Here is an 11,807-nt window from a genome sequence, read left to right as displayed (position 1 = left end):
TTCTTTGCCCAGCTGACCTGTCTATTGAAGAAAGTGGGGTATTAAAGTGACCCACTATCATTGAGTTGGTGTCAATCTCTGTTTTATAGTCCCAGACTACTGATTTTATGAAATTAGGTGCTCCAGAGTTAGGTGCATAAATGTTAATGATTGTAATATCTTCTTGGTTAATTGCTCCTTTGATTAGAATAAAGTAACCCTCCTTAAGAGAAGCTTCTTTTTGCAGTGGGCAAAACTGCAGTCAATGAAGAGATGCATAACTAGTCAAAGTGGTGAAAATAAGAGACTGAATGTTCATCCTTAAATGAGACATCTATATCAACTCCCACTCTCACCCTACACCAAGGCTCATGGAACGTTGAATATTGCTGCAGAGGAGACCCAAAGAATGTAAGAACTGGAGAATGGGGAGGAGTGCTGTGAAATGCTGTCTTGTGAATACGACATGGATACTGAATTCATGAACTCATAGCAGCTGTGGTCACCTGCACAGGGCCCACACAAGATTAAGTCAGCTAAAATCCTGGCATAGATGAGGTTGATAATCTTTAGGCCTCATGCCTTACTGTGGAGGTATGGGAAATTTTCAGTGGCTTGGGGAAGGAGAATCTTTCTCTTTTTCAGTGATGTGACTACTGGTAGGTTTCCTATGCTTGAGTAGATGGTTTCACACCCATGCACATATGGGCTGCACTAATAGGACTTAGTAGATATCTAAAAATGTCAAAAAGTTGGGAGGAGGGCATTCTGGGAAGTAATATGGCATAGAGTTGGAAGTGTATGAAGTTCTCAAAAATAAAAAATAATTTAAAAAGACTGGGCTTTTGCCATTTTGTATCTTCTCACTTAAGGAGGACAGAAGTGTTCTCAACCCCCTGCCCCCATGGATACAACAAGGTACTATCTGGAAAGCACAGACCTGGCCTATTTTAGTTGTTTTTTTCTGTTTCTGGAATAAAATATTCTGGCCAAGTAACTTAAGGGAGAAGGGGTTTATTTTGGCTTACAGTTTAGGAATGTAGTCTGTCACAGCAGTCAAGTCCTGGCAGGAGGAGCATGAGACAGCTGGTCACATTGAATCCGTACTCAGGAAACAGAGGGTGATGAACTCTTGTGCTCAGCTTGCTTTTTCCTTGTTGTATAGTCCAGGACTGCAGCCAAGGGAATTGTGCCACCCACAGTGGATTGGCCTTCCCACCTCAATAAACCTAATAAAATAATCCCAAGTAGGCATACCTAGAGGCCCATCTCCTATGTGATTTTAGAGTCTGCCAAGTTAACAATTGAGATTGATCATCATAAGGCCCTAATAAGACATTGAACTTATGGGTGCTTTGATATTATACTTTACATTCCACAGAACTGTGGGCTATGTGCCTGTGTTTTATAAATTACCCAATCTCAGGTGTTTGGTTATGGCAACACAAGTAGACAAAGATAGCCAACTAGATAAAATCCAAGTCTTGGAGTTTCTGAGGAATATGGCTTATGTCAATAAATTGTACTTCACTAAGAACTCAAGTTAAAAAATCTCAGAAAACAATGAGATATTTTGATTATGAAAACGAAGGGCATATCATACTAATCCTTTTAACAAGAAGGATCTCATTAAAGAAAAATATAAGTTAAGCTATGCATTCTACCTGTGGGTGCCAAGGAGTGTGAGCTAAGAGAATGAAGTAAGAACTTCTCATTGAAAAATGCATTAAATATTTGTACAGTGTCTGCAAAGAACACTGTTGGAATCATTCTTGTAAGCTAATCAGTAATGGTGAGTAATTTTCATCAGGACACTGATAAAATTCCATTACTTTCTCTGGACAAGTTTCTAGTTTCTGGATTTTTCTTTTGTCTATTACTTTATATCAGGTTCCTTAAGCATTGAGCATGATCCAAAAAGTGTTCCTGATTTGTAGCTAAATTTTCTGTTTTCCAAATACTGTTTTGAAGCTTGAAATAATCTGGGGCTTTGAATGTTGAGTTGTTAGTCACTTCATTGAGTAATCATGATGGACATGAGGACCCTGGCCCTCTTTGCTCTGAGATCTGTGGGGATCCTGGGCCAAATGTCATATACTTACTGTCAAGCGTTGAAAACTTGGAATTGTAAGACATTACTGGCTTATATAAGTCTAAGGCTCAAAACACCCTTGTGATGACTAATCTTGGCCTGAGCTTGACCTGGGAAGAAGGAACCCCCAATTAAGAATTTTCTATATCACCTTCTTCCTCAGCAAACACCAAATGGCAGATGAGGTCAGTAGAGGGAGGACCCGGGGAGGCTGCAGTGGCTTCTGTGGAGGATTTGGTAGTGGTCTCTGAGGCTGTGGTCAGGGCTATGGCCAAGACCATGGTTGGGGCTGTGGAGCTCATGGCTGCAAAGATGAAGACAAGGAGTGAATCCGAGGAGATCTACCTCTTCTCCCTGCCCATTAAGGAATCTGAGATTATTGACATTTTCCTAGGAGCATCCCTTAAGGATGAGGTTTTAAAGATCATGCCAGTAGAGAAGCAGACTTAGACTGGCCAGTGGACCAGGTTCAAGGCTTTTGTGACCACTGGGGACTATAACGGTCATTTTGGTCTGGGTGTTGTGTTCCAAGGAGGTGGCCACTGCCATCGAGGGGCCATTGTCTTGGCCAAGCTTTCTATTGTCCCTGTGCTGGGGCTAATGGGAAACAAATTGGCAAGCCCCACACTGTCCCATGCAAGGTGACAGGCACTGTGGTTCTGAATTGGTGTGCCTCAGTACTGCCCCCACAGTCACTGGCATCGTCTCTGCTCCTGTGTCCAAGAAGCTGCTGCTGCTGGTTGGTATTGATCACTGTTACACATCAGCCAGGGCCTGTACTGTCACCCTGGCCAATTTTTGCCAAGGCCACCTTTGCTGCCATTTCTAAGACTTGTAACTACCTAACTCCTGACCTCTGAAAAGAGATGGTCTTCACCAAGTCTCCCTATCAGGAACTCACCAACCATCGTGTGAAAACCCATACCGGTGTCTTTGTGCAGAGAACCCAGGGTCCAGTTGTGGCTACTACATAGAGCTTTTATATGAGAAAATATAAAGTGAATTAAGTCTGTTTAAAAAAATAAAAGAATTTTCTCCATCAGTGGGTATATGGGTATGTCTGTGGGGAATTTTCTTTTTTTCTATTATTTTTATTTAGTTAGTTTTTTGTGAGTATGAATGTATTGCTTCATATGGAAGTGCACCCTTGTTGTTTAATGCCTGTGGAAGTCAGAAGAGGGCAATGGATTTCCCTGGATCTGGAGTTATGGATGGTTGTCAGCCACCATGTGGGTGCTGGGAATCAAACCCAGGTCCTCTGCTAGAGCAGCCAGTGCTCTCAAGTGCTGAGCCATCTCTCCAGACTTTGTGGGAAATTTCTTTAATTGCTAATTGAATTAGGAAGGCCCAGCCCACGATGGGTGGTCATCATTGGGCAGATGAGGCATAAAGGTAGCTGAAAGTGAGCCTGGAAGCAAGCCAGCGAGCAGTGTTCCTCTAAAGTCTCTGCTTTAGTTCCTGCCTCCAGGTTCCTGCCTCTGGGTTCCTGCCTGGGCCTCCCTCTGTGATGGATGGGCATTTGGAAGTGTAAGATGAAATAAACCCTTTCCCCTCCAGGTTGCTCTTGGTCAGTGTTTTATCCCAGCAACTGAAAAGCAAATTAGAATAAACCCTATATTTCTCATCATTGTATTGGTACAGTAAATAAATGCCTTTTAAGATGAAACTCCTGGTCAAGACGATATGTCTCTGACCCTGGTGGAGGCCTAACACTCCAATTGGGCTGAGTCAGATCAGTCAACTGGCTAAGGGACCACCCCTAGGAAGGCAGGCTTACTATAAGCCATGCTAAAGAGAAGAGCAGAGTAATCAGTGCTTTGATGAGATAGTATACTTTTTCCTGCCCAGAATTTCCACCCTTAACATAGATGCTTATTGGTCTGGGCCACAGTCACACAGATCATACATAAGTCTGCCTGTTTTTCTGAATTCTTCAGGAAAGTATAACCTCTCCTTCCTTTTCTACTTTTTGTCTTTTTTCTAAGAATGCTTTCCCTAACACTTTGTGTCTTTCCCTAACACTGTGGGTTTCCTTAGTCTTTTTCTAAAGCTCTCCTCTCTGCCATGTGGCTGCTAGTTCACTATGTGTCTGACTTCCATGCCAGCTTAAAAAGCCGGGCTTTTTGCCTTCTCTCATCCTCTCAGGCAGCTGCTGAGATTTACAGCTTGCCTGCCCTGAGGCTTTTTTTTTTTAAACTTTAATAAAATTATCTTCAAACGTCATTTGAGTCCATTCTTAAAGTCTTTTATAAGAGACAAAGAACACTAAGAGGGAATTTGAATTTCTCCTGTATCAATAGGAACTCCTCTGTCCAAAGTATACTGACCTGATTGTACAAATACTCAATTGGTTTGAAGTAATCTTGGACAATTAGTAACCTTTTTCTTTGATCATGCATCATTTTTCCTTCTGTACATTTGCCTATTTTGTGAACTAATTTCTTTTTTACCCTCAAGGCATCCATTATCTTTGTTGTATCCTTTTACTCCAAAACCTGCTACTAATATTCTGGACTCATGTTTTCAATTTCTACCCACTCCAAGATGCTTTCTCAATTTAGTTTATCACCATTATTTATGCCTGATATCATAAAGGCTCTGTGTTAAAGAGCTGAAGGTAAAAATATGACCAAAAATGATTGTTAATACAAGTGGAACAAATTCTTAATGCCTCTCACCATCATGTCTGTTCAGCAGAACAGAAGGCAAAAATGTGGCAAATCAATTCTGGTTGGCAAAGCGCAATACTTTTCAGTCACAATGGTTTCTCTTGTAATTTCAGGCAGGCCTCATGGGGGCAGGACAGAGCCAAGAACATGCAAGCACAATCTTTTGAAAATAGCAAAAGGAGGCTTTTTTTTCTTAGGGAAAAAGTACTGTAAATAGTCTCCAGATATAACCTACTTTCTTTCTAGGTGAAATTAATGCTTCTCGTTTTGTCAGAAGTGTAGATTATGTCTGATAGACTTAAGAGGAAGTTCTCTGAACGAGGATGAAAAGATACAGATTCAATTTAATTCATGAATCTAGAACAATGAACTTTAGAATCTTGTGATCAATATATATCATGCTAACACATAGCATAACCGTGCCAAGATATCAAACTATTGATATCCCACCCCCTGAACTCTCTTGTTTAGGCTTTTGATGTACAAGCAAATAATGAAATTGGGATGGGAGATAGGGCTCTATCTATGTGCTGCTGCTGTAACACACTAAGATCCAGAGACTTGCCTAACCTTCCAACAAAGTTCATCACATATCCACATCTTGTCCCGAACAGTTTGGTTCATCAGAATAAACACTTTTCTTGTCTTTCTTGGTAAATAAAAGTGTAGTTCCTTCAGGGGGGTTACATTAAGGAACGACATGAATACATGAGTTATTTGTCAGAGGCTGAGTGTCCTATCTCTTTGAGATAGCCTGGAGAACACTTTTGATATAAGAAGCAGGAACAGTATAATTCTGCAGAATTTAAGAAAGATGTTTTCCATTACTCAAAATAGTTTAAATAAAAATTACAAAATAGTACATAGAGGATTATTATAAATACATACATGGTATTGTTTGTCAAAACACATATGCTAGGTTGGTGTTATGGTTCACAGCTGGGTACAACTGTTAAGGCAATAAATGCCCATTGGTGAAATAATACCATGAGTGTTATGGGGGAAAACAACTACTTCATGATTGGATTTGAAGTCTGGTCTACAAGAGGGAATTCATATCTAGTACTGTCCAAACGCTATGACTAAAGAGGTCTTAGGCCCAAGAGGGAAACCTAAGACTGCTGCTTAGCTGAATTGATATAATGTTAAACCACCTTCCAGATATCTATGTTTATATCCACAGACAAAGGCTACTCTCAGTCTAAAATAGGGGTCTCCTTGCAATGAATGGAGGCAAATGCAAATGCCCATGGCTTCGTGTGATGCTGAGCCCCCAAAAGACAGTTATAATATCTTGTTAATACTCAGAGAACATTTAGAGAAAGAGGAAATGGAAAGGGAAAGGGGGTAAGAGCTAGAAAATATGGAGAAGGGCTTCAAATGCTATCTTCTAAGTATGATACAGCCCTGGCAATCAGGAACTCATAGTAGCTGTGCCTATTGACTCTGAGCCCACACAAGTTGTGGGCCCCTAACAGTCAGCTCTGGAGAGGGAAGTAGCTTGTGGGCCTCTACTGCACACTGCTAACCCTAGACAGCTAACAGATTCTGGGAGGGAGAGGCACAGTATCCAGGTGTGTCTGGCAGAAATAAAGATATTTGAAAGAGACACTTTAAACTTACTATCAGATCATTGAAACGGACCCAAAGAAATGGGAATTTCTCTAGGAAACTCATGCTGGGAGAAGGAAGTCACAAGCAAGGGAAGGAACTTGTCTCCTGGAAAGAGATTTCATACAGTTCTAATAACTTATCAGACTACCTTACAGGATGAGATTAAAGCCACACTATGGGTTAGTGTGGGAAGTGGGCGTGGCCGAGTCGGCCAAAGATGGCGCCCTGGCTGACCGCCAAGCCTCGCTACCCTCGCTTGTTACTCCAGAACGCGCAAGCGCAATGCGCCCGATCATGCGCCGCCTGCCTGATCTATGACATCCTCGAGCGTGGTCTGACTGTGTGGACCAATGAATTGTCTCCACCGCTGTATGCTGCGTGTGTGCATGGTTGTGATTGGTCCTTGGGGAAGATATAAGGGATTGTGCTGCGCAATAAAGTTGGTAGAAGCTTGAACCCTGCCTTGGTGTCTGTTTTGTCCTTGCCTCGACTCTGCTGGTCGGAGTCGCGGTTAGCGGCAGGTTAGTGTCAGGCAAGGTCATACCTGGACCAGGACTGCTTAGATGTGCATATCCTTGGCCCTCTATTTAAACTTCAATCTCACTTCATGAATATTGACTCGGGGGAGTAGCTATATGTCTTTGTCCCTCTTCCCAGTGTGGCCACACTGAATAACCCCCCTTTCTGATTTCCACTATTAATGTGGCTCTTTGAATTGGCTCATTGAGCTTGGGTGGCTGAAACACAACCAAGCTCTCATTAGTTCTGAACTTACGATCATACAGACAGCCCAATTTAAACTCCGCGGAACACCAAATAACACCAAACAGTAAATATGGGAAAGAGACTTGTAAGGAAGAAAAAGAGTTGGCAGAGAGGGGAGGGAAATAAGAGAGGGTGAGGGAGGAGAGTAAATAGACTATATTATATACATGTATGACATTGTCAAAGAACAGAATTGATTAATAAAAATTACTTGTACCTATAAATAGCTAAGGAATTAACTTTTAAAATTCCTGTCTAGATACTGCCAGAGAGTGCCGAGTTCTGGCCTCCCTCTGGCCTCCAACTACCAGAGGGCCTGAAAACCCAGGGGACTGTCAGAGATCCCCCAGATCCTGCCTCCACTTGGCAGCAAGCTTCCCTTAATTGTGCCATACCCATTCCCCTAACTGGGATTTTGTGAGGCCCCTCCCAAGGCCCTAGGGCAGATCTGGCTTTGGTAGGCAAAGGCTGAGATCCTAGCAGACAACTTGAGAAACCAGTCTCACCTTCACGGACAGGCACTACCTTAAGGTAAAAGGATGTAAAAGAATATTCCAAGCAAATAGCACTAAGAAACAAGCAGGGGTTGCAATTCTAATATCTGTCAAAATAGACCTCAAAGTAAAACTAATCAGAAAAGATAAGGAGGGTCACTTCATTCTGATCAAAGGAAGAGTTAACCAAGAAGATATTACAATCCTTAACGAAGATATTACAATCCTTAACATATATGCACCAAACTCTGGTGCTCCCAAATTCATAAAAACAACACTACAGGACTTTAAGATACAGATTAACCCCAACTCAGTAATAGTAGGCGACTTCAATACCCCACTGTCTCCATTAGACAGATAAACTGGACAAAGAATAAACAGAGAGACATCCAAATTAAATGATACTATACATCAAACGGACCTAACAGACATCTTTCAAGTATTTCACGCAAGCACCAAAGAATACACTTTCTACTCAGCACCCTATGGATCAATTTCAAAAACTGATCACATACTGGGCCACAAAACAAACCTCAACAAATAGAAAAAATTGAAATAATCCCATGCATTCTATCAGACAACAATGCAATAAAGCTCAAAATCAACACTGGACAAAACCCTAGTCACTATATGAACTTGTGGCGATTGAACAACACAGTGCTAAACAATGAATGGATCAAAGGAGAAATTAAGAAAGAAATAAAAGAATTCCTGGAATTCAATGAAAAGGACAATACAACACAACACAACCTCTGGGGCATGTTAAAAGCAGTCCTAAGAGGGAAGTTTATAGCTCTAAGTGCCTATATTAAAAAAATTAGAAAGAACCCAAATAAATGACCTAGCACTGCAACTCAAGACCCTGGAAAGGCAAGAACAAATGAAACTTGTGCTGGATAGCTTTAGTGTCAACTTGACACACCTGGGTTGAGGGAGACAATTGTGTGACAGGGAACCTCAGTTGGGGAATTGCCTCCATTGAACTGGCCTGTGGCCATGTCTGTGGGGCATTTTCTTGATTGCTGAGTGATGTGGGAGGGCCCAGCCCACTCTAGGCAGTGCCACCCCTGGGCAGGTGGGCCTGTGTTGGATAAGAGAGCAGGCTGAGCAGGGGCCAGGGGAGCAAGTCAGTAAGCAGCGTTCCTCCATGGCCTGTGCTCCACCTCCTGCCTCCAAGTTCCTGCCCTGAGTTCCTGCTGTGGGCTCCCTGATGAACTGTAACCTGGGAGATGTAAACTGAATAAACTTTTTCCTCCCCAAGTTGATATTGGTCAGAGTGTTTTGTCATAGCAATGGAGAGATAAACCAGGACAAAACCCAAACCCAGGAGAAGAAATAACAAAATTCAGAGCAGGAATTAATTAAACAGAAACAAAGAAAAAAATACAAAGAATCAGTGAATCTACAAGCTGGATCTTTGAAAAGCTAAACAAGATAGACAGATTCAAGCCCATTTAACCAAAAGAGAGAGCAAATCCAAATCAACGAAATCAGAGATGAAAGGGGAAACATCACAACAGATACCAAAAAGATCCAGACCATTATAAGGGAATATTTTAAAAACCTATACTCTACCAAATTTGACAATCTGAAAGAAATGGATGGATATCTAAAATCATGGGAACCACCAAAGTTAAACCAAGAAGAGATCAACAGTTTAAACAGATCCATAACACATGAGGACATTGAAACAGTAATACAAAGCCTCCCAACTAAAAAGCCCAGGCCCAGATGGATTTACAGTAGAATTCTAGCAGACATTTAAAGAAGACCTCCAACCAATACTACTTAAATTATTCAAAAAGATAGAAACAGAGGGAGAACACCCAAATTCTTTCTATGAAGCCAGCATCACTCTAATACCCAAACTGGGTAAATACACAACCAAAAAAGAAAACTATAGACCCATATCCTTAATGAACACAGATGCAAAAATTCTCAACAAAATACTTGCAAACCACATACAGATGTACATCAAAAACATCATTCACCATGATCAAATAGGCTTTGTCCTGGAGATGCAGGAATGGTTCAATACATGCAGGAATGATTAATACATTTATATTAATCATGTAAATGGACTCAAAATGAAAAACACATTGTCATCTCAATAGATGCAGAAAAGGCTTTTTAAAAAATTCAGCATGCATTTATGTTCAAAGTCCTGGAAGACTTGGACTGGAGGGAACATACTTCAACATAGTTAAAGCTACATACAACACACCCACAGCCAACATCATTCTAAATGAAGAAAAACTGGAAGCATTCACATTAAAATCATGAACCAGACAAGGATGCCCACTATCTCCACTCTTTTACAACATAGTGCTTGAAACTCTTGCTGGGGCAATATGACAGGAGAAGGAAATTAAAGGAGCACTAATCGGAGAAGAAGAGGTTAAAATATCACTTTTTGTAGATGATATGATATTATACCTAAGATGCCAGAAGCTCTACCAGAAAACTTCTAAACCTGATCAACACTTTCAGTATAGTGGCAGATTATAAAATCAATCTACAAAAATCAGTAGCCTTTCTATATACCAATAACAAGCAATTGGAGAAAGAATACAGGGAAATGTTTCCATTCATAATAGCTGCAATAAATATATATCTATATATCTATAAAATCTTGGAATAAATCTGACCAAAGTCACCAATGGTCTCTACAATGAAAATTTTAAATCATTAAGGAAAGAGATTGTGGAAGACACCAGGAGATGCAAGGGCCTCCCATGCTCATGGATTGGAAGAATTAATATTGTGAAAATGACCAACCTACCAAAAGCAATATATAGATTCAATGCAATCCCAATAAAAATCCCCGTGACACACTTCACAGAATTAGAAAAATGCATCCTCAAATTCATATGGGGGCACAAAAGACTCCAGATAGCCAAAGCAACCCTGAGCACAAAGAGCAATGCTGGGGGGATTACTATACCAGAACTTAAAGTATACTACAGAGCTATAGTCTTAAAAACAGCATGGACTGGTGCAAAAATAGACAGATAGATCAATGGAACATCATTGAAGCTCCAAATCCGAGTACCCGCAATTTCAGCCACCTGAGAGAACCACGATAAGAAGCAACCCAATTAAAAGATCAGCTAAGATCTAAACAGAGAGTTCTCAAAGGAAGAAGTAAAGATGGCTAAGAAACATCTCAAAAAGTGTTCAACATTGTTAGTAATTAGGAAAATGCAAATTAAAACCACCCTAAGGTATCACCTTACACCAATCAGACTGGCTATGATCAAAAGAACAAATGATACCCAACTTATAAGCTATAGGTATAGGAAAGGATTTTCTAAATCGGACAGAAGTTGCTCAGGAATTAAGGTCAGCAATCAACAAATGGGACTTCATTAACCTATAAAGCTTCTGTACAGCAAAAGAAACAATAAAAAAATGAAGAGAAAACCCATAGAATGGAAAAATGGAAAAAATCTTCACCAGTGACACATCCGACAGGGGTTTAGCATCCAGAATATATAAAGAACTCAAAAAACAAAGGATAGAGAAACCAAATGACCCAATTAAAAGATGGGCTAAAGATCTAAATGGAGAGTTCTCAAATGAAGAAATAAAGATAACTAAGAAACATATCTGAACAGAGACCTCTCATAGATGAAATATCAGTGGGTAAGAAACACCTTAAAAGTGTTCAACATCCTTAGTAATTAGGGAAATGCAAATTAAAACCATCCTACCGTATCACGTTACCCCAATCAGACCAGCTAGCCGAAACTGTTATACTAAGTGAAGTAACACAGACTCAGAAAAATAAATGACATGTTCTCCCTCATATGTGGCTGCTAGTACCAAATCCTTTTAAATTCCAGGTCTTTTTAATAAGATGATGATACCAAATGCTGGCAAGGATGTGGAGAAAGGGGAATGCTCAGTCACTGCTGGTGACTTGTGCAGCCTCTATGAAAAACAGTGTGGAGAACTCTTAAAAAACTGAAAATGAACCTACCATATGACCCAGTTATACCACTCCTTGGCATATATCCAAAGGACTCATCCTATTATAGGGACACTTGTACAACCATATTTGTTGTTGCTCTTTCCACAGTAGCTTAGAGATGGAAGCAATGTAAGTGTCCCTCAACTGACCAGTGGATAATGAAAATGTGGTACATTTACACAATGGAGTTCTGCTCAGCAGTAAAGAAAGGTGAAATCATG

At 40.6% G+C, this 11,807-nt stretch overlaps 1 pseudogene; it reads left to right on the top strand.

The window, feature by feature from the left end:
- Positions 1-2,383: 2,383 nt before the first annotated feature.
- On the top strand, positions 2,384-3,045 carry LOC103727855 (annotated as a pseudogene).
- The last annotated feature ends 8,762 nt before the right edge of the window (positions 3,046-11,807 follow it).

This window comes from Nannospalax galili, unplaced genomic scaffold (assembly GCF_000622305.1).
Source record: "Nannospalax galili isolate Female #2095 unplaced genomic scaffold, S.galili_v1.0 scaffold169, whole genome shotgun sequence".
Classification (NCBI taxonomy): Eukaryota; Metazoa; Chordata; class Mammalia; order Rodentia; family Spalacidae; genus Nannospalax; species Nannospalax galili.
This window is presented reverse-complemented; position numbering and strand designations above follow the sequence as displayed.